The sequence below is a fragment of the Lactuca saligna genome, chromosome 5 (assembly GCF_052625555.1).
Source record: "Lactuca saligna cultivar CGN05327 chromosome 5, ASM5262555v1, whole genome shotgun sequence".
NCBI classification, from domain to species: domain Eukaryota; kingdom Viridiplantae; phylum Streptophyta; class Magnoliopsida; order Asterales; family Asteraceae; genus Lactuca; species Lactuca saligna.
The window spans coordinates 173,630,587-173,643,064 of NC_136421.1; the positions used below are offsets into that span (position 1 = coordinate 173,630,587).

At 36.0% G+C, this 12,478-nt stretch overlaps 2 pseudogenes; both read left to right on the top strand.

The window, feature by feature from the left end:
- The first annotated feature begins 255 nt into the window (after window positions 1-255).
- LOC144999352 (5S ribosomal RNA) lies at window positions 256-373 on the top strand (annotated as a pseudogene).
- A 196-nt stretch (window positions 374-569) lies between these two features.
- Window positions 570-687, top strand: LOC144999355 (5S ribosomal RNA; annotated as a pseudogene).
- The last annotated feature ends 11,791 nt before the right edge of the window (window positions 688-12,478 follow it).

A 12,478-nucleotide genomic window follows, 5' to 3' on the forward strand; every position in this document is an offset into this window, starting at 1 on the left:
TGACTCTGATAATGATATTATGTTTTGAATTAATACTCGAGAATTTATGTTATGACTTACGATACAGTTTTTATAATTATGATTCTAGTAATGCTTTCAAAGAATTTTTTTTTTGGTCGTGATTTTTGGGTCGTTTCAAAGAATTATGATACAGTTTTTATAATGGGGGGTGAAGGTGGGTTGCACCTGATCCTACATCGGCTGGGAAGGAGAACTAAGCATTCCTTATAAGGGGTGTGGATACCTTCCTTGTCACAACGCGTTTTAAAGCCGTGAGGGCAGCAGATCCCATAAGAACTCTGCAGTTAAGCGTGCTTTGGCGGGAGTAGTACCAGGATGGGTGACCCCCTGGGAAGTCCTCGTGCCGAGTGGCCCAAAGCGGACAATATTGTGATACGTGCCAGAGGGGGGTGTTACAAATGGTATCAGAGCTGGGGCACGGGTCGATGTGTTCGACAGGGACGTCGAACCCTATAATGGGGGGTGAAGGTGGGTTGCACCTGATCCTACATCGGCTGAGAAGGAGAACTAAGCATTCCTTATAAGGAGTGTGGATACCTTCCTTGTCACAACGTGTTTTAAAGGCGTGAGGGCAGCAGATCCCATAAGAACTCTGCAGTTAAGCGTGCTCGGGCGGGAGTAGTACCGGGATGGGTGACCCCCTGGGAAGTCCTCGTGCCGAGTGGCCCAAAGCAGACAATATTGTGATACGTGCCAGAGGGGGGTGTTACAGCACCATTCCTGTTCGTAAAGAAGAAGGATGGATCTTTCCGCATGTGCATTGATTACCGGGAACTCAACAAGCTCACTATCAAGAACCGATATCCCCTACCACGCATTGGCGACTTATTCGACCAAATCCAAGGACCGAGTTATTTCTCAAAGATCGATTTGAGATCCGGGTATAATCAGCTACGAGTCTTGGAAGGTGATGTTCCCAAAACAGCCTTTCGAACTCGTTATGGTCACTACGAGTTTGTAGTGATGCCCTTTGGATTAACAAATGCACCGACGATGTTCATGGACTTAATGAACCAAGTGTTTCGTTCATTCGTAGATAAGTTTGTGATCATGTTCATAGACGATATACTCATTTATTCAAAGAGTAAAGAGGAACATGGTCAACACCTCCGAAAAATCTTGGAAACTCTAAGAAAAGAGAAGCTATACACAAAATTCTCAAAATGAAAATTTTGGATTCGGAAAGTAGACTTCCTAGGTCACGTGGTTAGCAAAGACAGAATGCACGTGGACCCCTCCAAAATCAAGGCAATAGAGAGCTGGTCAGCACCAAGAACCCCAACGAAAATCCAACAATTCTTGGGCCTTGCTGTCTATTACCAAATATTTATACAAAACTTCTCGAAGATTGCTAAACCACTTACCACCTTGACACAGAAGCGTGTAACTTTCAATTTGGAAGAAAGACAAGACACTGCATTCTAAACACTGAAGGAAGCACTATGCAATGCACCTATTCTATGCTTGCTATAAGGAATAAAAGACTTCATGGTCTACTGTGATGCATCTAATCAAGGTCTTGGATGTTCTGATGTTGCAAGGGAAGGTTATAGCCTACTCCTCGAGACAACTCAAAGACACATGAGGTCAACTACACTACACACGACCTCGAACTGGGAGTAGTCGTTTTTGCCTTAAAGATTTGGAGACACTATCTTTACGGCACAAAATGCATAATCTTTACCGATCACAAGAGCCTTCAACACATCCTCAATCAAAAGGAACTCAACATGAGACAAAGATGATGGGTTGAACTGTTGAATGACTACGAATGTGAAATTCGTTATCATCCAGGAAAAGAGAATGTGGTGGCAGATGCTCTTAGTCGAAAGGAATACTCGTGCCACCGAGTGAAATCCTTAACCATGACGATCCATTCACACTTGTCCACACAAATCAAGGAAGCTCAGAGGGAAGCCTACAAAACAAAGAATGTGACGGGTGAAGCCCTAAAGGGAATGTATAAGAATCTTGAAGTCAAGGGCGACGAAGTTCGTTACTTCATGGATCGGATCTAGACACCGAGTTTTGGTGGATTCAGAGACGTGGTCATGAATGAGGCTCATAAGACTCGATACTCCGTGCATCCAGCTTCGGAAAATATGTACCTGGACCTCAAGAAACTATATTGGTGGCTGAACAAGAAAGCAGAGATCACTACATATGTGGGCTAGTGTATGACTTGAGCCAAAGTCAAGGTAGAGTACCAAAAGCCCTCGGGATTACTACACCAACCTGAAATACCTGAGTGGAAGTGGGAGCGGATAACCATGGATTTCATAACCAAATTACCCAAGACATCAGGTGGGCTAAACACCATCTGGGTGATCGTTGATAGGTTAACAAAATCTGCACACTTCCTACCAATAAAGGAAACCGACAAGATGGAGAAGCTAGTTCGAACATACATCCAAGAGATAGTATGGTTGCATGGTGTACCAATATCCATTATCTCTGACAGAGACAGTAGGTTCACCTCGTGATTCTGGTAGTCACTGCAAAAGTATCCGCATCTTTTTCCCTAATCAACAAATGTTTATCTTACATTAAATTTCGGGACGAAATTCCCTCTAACAGGGGGATGATGTGACAACCCGATATTCGAATCAATGTAATGACCTAAAAAGTCAAGAATTGTAATCTCTTTTGATATAATGAAACTAGCGCCAAAAATAAAATGTTCAAAAGACTTTATTGGGTTGCCTAAAATGATAGTTATCGTGTCAAGGTTTTCAAAAATATAAAGAACACTAAAATCCGAGTCATAACAAAGAAGTCATGACCAACCTAAGATTCACAACAAAACCGTCAATACGATTAAACGTAAAACGCGAAGTTTTAATAAAATACTTTTTAACCTTAAGTATCTAAATGAGGAAGTCATGTTTTTTTGAAGTTTCAGATGTTGCAATAGACAGCTAAAAACTCGAAATAGAGATCAAGGGATTTTTGGCCGAAACAATCTAAATGAGAATCAAATATCTCAACGATAATAGCCCAACGGTAAAAAGTCTGGCAAAAACGGACGACGGATGAAGAAGTTATGGATTTTTAATGGACTTTTCGTGTCCCAGCTTGTTAAAAAGAATATATTAAATATAAATTAAAAATTATTAGACGAAGTCTAAATGAGAGTTGTAGAGTATACTCTCACCTTCGCGTGCATATAAAGAATGTCGAAAACGGAGCTTATACGTGAAAGTTATGCATTTTACAAGTTCGAGACACAAAAACCGAGGCTGTCAGGCTAGCCACGGCATGGCACAGATGGCCACGATGTGGCACCATGACTGATGGGTTTTCAAGCTTGACAGAAGATGTCTCGTCCATGGAAGAGGATAGGATCGACTCCACGATGTGGGAAACCCTCTTGCCACGATGTGGGACCCAAAAATTGGGCTATAAATAGAGCTCAAAGGGTTTCGGGTTTCATTGCTCAATTCTCTTCTCTCTCGTGCCGAAGCTCTGCGTTTTAACACCGAAGCCATCCCGAATCCCTGTTCTTCACATCCAAGTTCCGAAGGAAGGTTTTACACTTCCAAGACTTCCGAGAAATCAACATTTTCCTGTCGAAGTTCTGCTCGGTTTTCATCTCACCATCTTCACTCTATCAGGTGAGTTCATACCCCTATAACTACATTTTCAAATGCTTTGTAAATGCTTTTATACACTTTCAAAGGGGGGGGGGGGGGAATACAAGTAAACTCACAATTATTCTCGTGTGAATAACATCAATCTTTTGCTATACCTTTTTGTTATAATCAATCATATGTGATTCATAACTATCATACGAAAACATTCTCACACAACATATCATGATAACACTTTGTCTTTTTGGAATGAAACATGTTGTTATATAAATATCAAACACTTTATTTATATTTTGAGTTTAAATGTTCAATAATGTTATCCTTTACATACAAAGTCGACACTACACTAGGGTTTAACATACAAACGAATCACACTTTCGGAAAAACTATAATAGGTATAGTTTACTAGATATTCATGAGATTTTACATACTATAAGTACTATATCAAGGAAATACTTTCATATACAAGAAAAAATGGACTTTTGATACTAAGTTTTGTGAGACATTCAACTTCACGTACTTTCAAGTATGCAGTTAAAGTCCTGTATTATATACCATAATCTCTTGTAAGGAGAGCGTGATACTTGTGTATAGATCTATATGTGATTGAAAATCCCACACATAAACTGTTAGCTATAGTTAGACCGGCAGGTATGGGGTGACAAACGTCTTTACATTCCAATGCTTGAAGAACGTTGTTACAGGCAGTCTACATCAATAGCATGGTTATAAAAATCACATGGAGAATTAAAAACACGATGATTTACGGGGTTATCAAATGTCTTAGTGATTTTATACATACTTAAATCGGTTATTCTAGGCATGAAAAACTACTAATGCATTATAGTTTTGGAACTATCACACGCTCATGGAAAAATATTGTCAGAAACAAACTCAGTGATTTTATACCAAACTTACAAATTTTATACATAAACGCTTATGAGCTCACCAACTTAATTGTTGACACTCTTTCAAAACTACTTTTATTTCTCACGGATTCAGTAATACAGGTAAACCCCAGCTTTTGGAGAAGTGATGCTAAGGCGTTAGTTTAAAACTCATTTTGTCATCATATTGTAATTTGTTTTGAACAAGTATCATTCAACAATGTATCTTTTAAATTATATATATGATGGTTGTTTCACTTTCGTTACTATGTATTCAACTGTTACAATACTACATGAAGTCATCCGCCCTCAAACGATTCCGCCATTCTGGTTTGGGGTTGTGACACTTCTGTAGTGCAAATCCAGCCTCAGAAGCCAAGGATCTTATCACTTCTCAATTTTTGAAGTCCTCGAAATGAACCAAGATTTTATTGTATCAGACTGTATCCTCATGTAGTGTAAATACATCCCTTAAATCCTAGGATCTTATCACTTCTCAATTTAGAAATGTTATTCAGGGTTCGTCCATCTATATTGCAGGTTTTTTGCTGCCTTCTTGGGTTTCTGCATCTATGGATACAAATCCCTTGGAGCTCTATCCCACACCCCATATCGTTTGATCTTTCTTTGCTCTCCTATATTCTTCTCTCTACGATTTTTGCAACAACAAAATCCAACTTATTCTGTTTCTGATTATTCGCTTTGATTTTATCTCTTTTTCCGTATATGTAGGAATGAATAATATTATGCATAAAATTCTAGGTGTTTACGCTAAATCTTACAACCTTGGAGTGACATGAAAACCTTTAAGGACAAGAGCTTCTTCCATGTAGTCATTTTATTGGTCGAGATCTATAACTACGAGGTTTATTTTGTATTACTATAACATTGTTTAATTTAGCCCAATAAAGGGAAACTATTCTTCTACCTTTCTTATAAACAGGTATGATCTCGAAGGATCGATCTGCTTTCTAGATGAAACTTGGTAATTGTATTATAAATGTTTGAGTTCATTATTCTCAACTAATCGAAATATAATTCTCAATATCATTTGTCGGTTTTCTTGCATGTCTACTTTATTTGACATTCAACAAACTTAAAATGTTTTTAACATGAATAGAATTTTCACAACTACTGAATATTGAGATCTCTTCTGCAAAATTTTGATAAATGAAACAAGATTTTGTAAAAATAGATCATTTTGACATTCAAAAATACACTTGATGGGTTGAAAAGGTAAAGTTTCTACTTGTTGTGATAAAACTGGGCTATGTTCTTTATCTTAAATTATCCTCTGTTCCAGTCGATCCGATCCCCGAATAGGGAAAAGAGCCAAATCTGAAAGCAATTTCTGAATTAGAAAAGTAGAGGGCTCTATATAGAGAGTCTGAAAGCTTATGTCTTGTCCACATTAATAATTCTATATCTGATGGCCTCTATGATTTGTACGTGCTGATCACAGATCCCAATGATCTCTGGAACTCCTTGAAATTCAAGTACAAGGCACATGAAGATGTTACCAACAAGTACGTTGTGTATAAATACTTGTAATTTCACATGGTCGACGATAGACCAATCATGGAGCAAGTGTATGAGATCTAAGCCCTAGTTAACAATCTGACTTCTCTTTCCATTGCTCTACATAAGCTCTTTCAAGTAGGCACAACCATCGCAAAGTTTCCGCCCTCTTGGAAATACTTCTCAAAGAGGATGATGAATAAATTTGATGGCCACTTATTGGACGATTTGTTGAAGCACCTATAAATTGAGGAGGAAACGCTCAATAAGGATAGGAAGAGTAATGTTGGATCGAGTGAGAACCATGTGTCTAGTGGGGGTTTTTGCAAAAAGGTGTAACGCCCGTAGATCCGGGCTAGTCAATTTAGAGGCAATATGGGTCGAAAACGAATTTTCGGCAAAAGATTATTTAGAATAAATAATTTTAACCAAGTTATAGTATATGTCACAAGGTTTCCGTACATATAAAGAACGCCGAAATCTGAGTTATAACGAAAAAGTTATGGCCCGTCGAAGTTTTACGGCAAAACCGGCACGGCACCGGGAAGCGTAAAAAGTGAATTTATGATAGAAGACTTTTTAGCCTTAGTTATCTAAACCAAAGTCGTAGAGTATGTTAAAATGAGAAAATCCGTAAAAAGAACGCCCAAATCTGACTTCGTATGAGGAAGTTATGATTTTTCAAAGTTTCAGCTTAGTAGTGTACAGCCTGAAACTCGAATTTTAGTTCGAGCGGTTTTTGGCTTACGCGACCTAAATGAGAGTTAAAGATCTCATTAATAGGAACTCAACAGTAAAAATATGGACGAAAACGGAGTTCGTATGAAAGAGTTACGAATTCTTCGCGGTCATTTAACAGTCTAAACGCCTCCTACTGTTAAATTTATGATCGGTCGAGAATTAGCCGACGGAGCCAAAATGAAAGTTGTAGATATTATTTTTACCTACGCATGGATATAAAGAACTTCGAAAACGGATATAGTATGAGATAGATATAGACGAAGCTTAGTCGCTACTTTTCGAGCGCGGCGAATTCGATACAGTTTTGTAAATCTGAGATAGAATGAGAATTAGCCAACGAGGTCTAAATGAGAGTTGAAGATCTCATTAATAGGAACTCAACGGTAAAAAGACAGAAAAAAATGGAGCTCGTATGCGAAAGTTATGGACGAAGCTTAGTCCCTACTTTTCGAGCGCGGCGAATTAGATACAGTTTTGTAAATCCGAGATAGAATGAGAATTAGCCAACGAGGTCTAAATGAAAGTTGAAGATCTCATTAATAGGAACTCAACGGTAAAAATACAGACAAAAACGGAGTTCGTATGCAAAAGTTACAGACGAAGCTTAGAGACTACTTTACAATAAAACTCCTATAAATACAAGGGTGAACTCCTCATATTTTCTTCACACCATAAGCCTCTCTTTCTCTCTCTAACTTCTCTCTAGCCTCCATAAACCCCTCCCAAGTCTACGGAACCTCTCTAGCACGAGAAGAAAGCCCCGAAGCGCCCGACGGCTCTGAGAAGAAAAGCTTCCGGCTTGGAAACGCTGCTCCAGCGAAGCCCGGTTTTTAATAAAAACTCGTTGTAAGTGAGCTACGCCTATACCATATTTAATATAGATTTTATTTAATTATAGTAACATTATTAGGACCTTAAAATAATTATTTGGGCTATTATTATGAGTTATATTGAGTTTTATTTAACGTTTATATAATAGTAATAATAGCTAAACTATTAATTAGTCGTGGTTAACGTTAAAAACTAAACCCTAGTGGTATTGATACTAGGTTTTGTCGAGGAAAATTGTTTTGAGATAACGAAGTGCTGTCTGAGTTTGGAATCACCACCTAATCAGGTGAGTGCATAGTCCCTTTCATCTTACACATAGATATGAAGTATTTTATATAAACTACGTGCTATGTGTGCATATTATCTGAATACTTGCTGTCTATGCTGGATGAACGTTTTATACATGTTTTAAAGGATTTAAACTGTATATGTATTTTATATATACGAATATGTTGGGTATGATGATGGGTAGATAAATGATGAGAGATAGAAGATGATGTGAGTATACATTGGCAGCTATAGACTTAGTGCCTATGGGACAAACACCGGTATCTATGGACTTAGTACCTGTTAGACGTTGGTAGCTATGGATTTAGTACCTGTTGAACATTGGTAGCTATGGACTTAGCACCTATTAGATAAAGACTGGTAGCTATGGATTTAGTACCTGATGAATAGACTATAGCAGCTATGGAATTAGTGCTTTATGAACGAACATTGGCAGCTATGGATTTAGTGCCAGTCCTAGAACCCTGGAAGTAAGGGACTTCGGAATAAACGAATGAAGGATAGATGACTCTTAGGATAAATCCTTAAAGAGTAAAGAAGATAATGGGGATGGGTAATTGGGTTGATTGTTTGATTAAACATAATAATTATATTATTGTGGGTTGAAGACCCTATATACTCACCAGGTTTCCCAACCTGACCCACTCAGTTTATGTATACCACAGGTGACGAAATGAAGTGACATTACACTGAGAGATTTAAAGAGATGTAGATCACTAGTGTAAATAATTGTAAGTTCTGTTTATGCTTATGTTTCTGTATTAACGATGACATCCCAAACATTTTAAGATGAATAAAAATACGTTTCTTCGAAAATATTTTAATAACGTATTTATCGTGTTTTTCTGGGAACAAATTCCGCAACCTTTTTATAAAATGAAGTACTCTGATTTTCATAAAGCATAAACAAAATCGGTCTTTTCTGGCCGTGATTTTGGGGATGTCACAAAAGGTTAAGATTGGGTTCAAGAACAAGAAAGGCTTGATACCAACGAAAAAGGATTTCAAAAAGCCCAACTATCAATAAAACAAAAACCAACAAAAGAAAACTGAAATGTGTTACGTCAGTGGAGAGATTTGACATTATATACGTGAATGACCCATGCAGAAATATGGCCCTTCAAACGGATACAAAAATGTTGTTATGTATCTTACCCACCTAGTAGCGACTATAGATCTTGAAGGAGTCAACATGGTCTCTTGACTCTCTTTAGTTACTCTAGAAGTGACGACTCGAGGTTGGTTTATGGATTGTGTAGTGATGTGTTATCTATGTACTAGTTTTGAATATATAAATCCTAATCTATCATGTCTAAACTAATACACTCACTAGGCAGTGAACCTAATCATATAGTTGTATAGTTGTTGTAAGAAAGGGTGTCGAACACTAAGGGAACAAGAATGGTTTAGATCAAACAATTTAAATGTTAATTAAACTGAATATAGTAAAGTAAAAAAGGGGACTTTGTTTAAACGAAATTAAACTTTCTTTAACACTCAATTAACTAAATGAAGTAAAGAACTAAATTAAAACAATAGACAAGAAGTACTTCCACTAGAATATGAATCCCCCTAATTTCTATGTTTAATTTTTTCGAAGTGCAACGGTCTAATGAGTTGGTTACCAAATTTTAATATGACTAGGTATCTTGGTCGGATCTCCTAGTACTAGTAATTAATTAACAACTAACACACAAATCATGCAATTAGTGAACACATAATTAATTAAATATATTTGAACTAGGAATGATATGATTCAATGATTTCTTATCAATTATCATAATAATAAATCAACGCATAAAATGGATATCTATGAATCTCTAACACAATCAAGATAACAATTAATATTACCTAACCCTAGGAATGGATTGATCGCTAGTTAAGATTTTAGTGGTCACAAATCAATTAAGATTCAAGTTAATGTAATAAGATTGGTCTTCTTAACTACACATAACTCAAAATTAGGCAATAAAAAATCATAAATCTAACATGAAAGTTAAACAATCAATCAAACATAAGTACTAACCAAACTCAAGTAATCCTACTCACCAACATTAATATTATAATTTCATTCTAATACCACACATCAAAACCTTTCTCACCATGATCCTAATTACTTCTCGCGTAATCCTAACAATTATTTCTCGCGTCAATGTATATATTTGTGTCTTGATCCTAATTACTTCTCAAATCCTAAATACTCATGATCCTCATAAATGCGCCCCACTCTTTTTGAACAATATTCATTTATGCATCCCTCTAAATACACACTTACAAAATTGCTTATCCTCAAGGTATTTTTGCTAAGTTTCCAAGCCTACATACGATAAAATAAGATAGAAATAAAATTACAATTCTTCTTTGCAACTTTTGCCTTTTGCATATCTTCATGATTTCTTGATCTTCATTCTTTGTAAGTTCTTATTGACTCAATAATTTTCACAACTATTTTTTTCTTTTTCACAACTTTTTTCATTTTTTTCGTACTTATTATTTTTCTCTACTAAAAGCCTAGAAAAACATATTCTTAAGCTTGGAAACTTAACTCAACATTTATTGTCTAATGATATAGTCTAATATGTAATGACTAAAATATATTTTCATGAATATATTTTAGTACACGTTGAAAACATATTTCATCCCACAAACTACATAAGTTTGCATTCTTGTCTCATGATTACACTGGAACTAGGAAGCCACAAATATACTATAACGTATTGGCTAAACAAAACCTTAGAATTCGCATCAAATTATCTCTCATAACAATAGAAAACGCAATTCTAACACTATAATACAAAAGTAAAATTTTTAAATTTCCCAGATTATTCTAATGTTGACCATCTTTCAAGTCTTTATCTTTTCAATTTTTTCAAACTAGCATATTTAAAAAAAAATTAATCTAACATTCTTCATGATATTTTCAATCCTCATACCTCATACTTAATTTATACAATGCCTTCATTGTATAGATAATTATAAAGCACATAAATAATAGAGGTAGAAAAGGAATGCACTCGCCTTGGGTATGTAATCGTGAGATTGCATTGATTGTCGTGGGTTGTTAAATGATACCAAGCTTCAATCTTTTGCTAGAAAACGCTAGGATCTAAACATCATTGCTGAAAATAGTGGACTCTTGGCATAAAAGTAGGCAGGCAACTTTAAAAGGTCAATAATAAACCTGAGCACAGAGTTGCTGCAACGTGGTAGAGTAATGTGTCGCGACACGGTCTCGGAGCAAAATAGAGGTTAATCATGTAAAAGCTTCTTTGCAATGCACAATGATAATTGATGTGTAGTGGTCTTTGGAGAATAAGTTCGTGATATAAAATAGCATCGAAACAGGCAGATAGGTTTGACATGTTCCAATCTTTTGATATCGGGAAAAATCAAATGTGGGGGAATCGTTGGCCACATCGCGAGTTAGCTAGGCTCGCGGTGTGGTCTAGTGAAAATTTGAATTCTTCATCACTCAATGAATCGAACAATCTTAAAGTAGCTAATTTCTCGACTAGTCCCTCGTGTCCTTTTCTTCCCATATGTAATATTGACACTTTGCTCCATATCGGATGTGCACCCCACACTAATTTGTGTGTCATGCCTCTTTATGTCTCATTGTAATAATCCACCCCGCTCTTGTATTTTTGCCCATCATCAATTTCTTAGCTGAAAATTTATGTGTCACAAAAATTAAAATCAACAAAAACGTTTTTATTCAAAAATAAAACTATAAATAAGAATGAAATATAAAAACAAAATTAAAAATTAAACATGCAAACTAATTTAAATAGTCAAGTTGTCTCCCGATAAGAGTTTCTTTTTGTGCGATTCTTGAGCTAGACTCCGGACTTAATAAACTATTAATAATCTCATTGCCAATCCATCTGTTGCTTTTAACACACTTTATAGACCAATTCGTAAAATTTGACTCTTTGTTACTAAAATTGATCAATCGAGCATGAATCCATAAAATCTCAAAATTTGACGAGGGTCAAAACCGGTTGAACATTAATCAGAAATGGATCACACATCAGGACTCTCTTTAAAGATAGAATTTCCACCCCATGCTTCAAAATACAAACCAAAAAACAGTATACCGCGAAGCGGTTATAATAGGAACGCGACGCGGTTCCTGCAACTTAACTTATTTTTATTCTCCGTCCGAGTCTTCTGCTAGCAACTTCTCAGCTCCTCCAAATCCTTTTCCAGATCAAATAGATCATCAAGCCCCTAAAGCTCATGCTTAATAATAACATCACTTGTATCCATTTAAAATTAAACTAAAAACCGAAATTTAATCAACAAATAAACAATTTGAACTAAACGCTACCGTTCTCTGGAAAATGTGCCAAAAACATTATGTGTTATTTTTAACCTGGTTTTAAATTTATAATTCCTAATTTATCTCGTCTAAACTAATACACACAAGACAGTGAACATAATAATATAGTAGTGTAGGTGTGGAAAGAAAGGGTGTCGAACATTAGGAGAACGAGAATGGTTTAGATCAAATAATTCAAATGTTAATTAAATTGAATACATTAATGTAAAAAAAAAAGTTTTGTTTAAACTTAATTAAGCTTGCTTTAAAACTCAATTAAC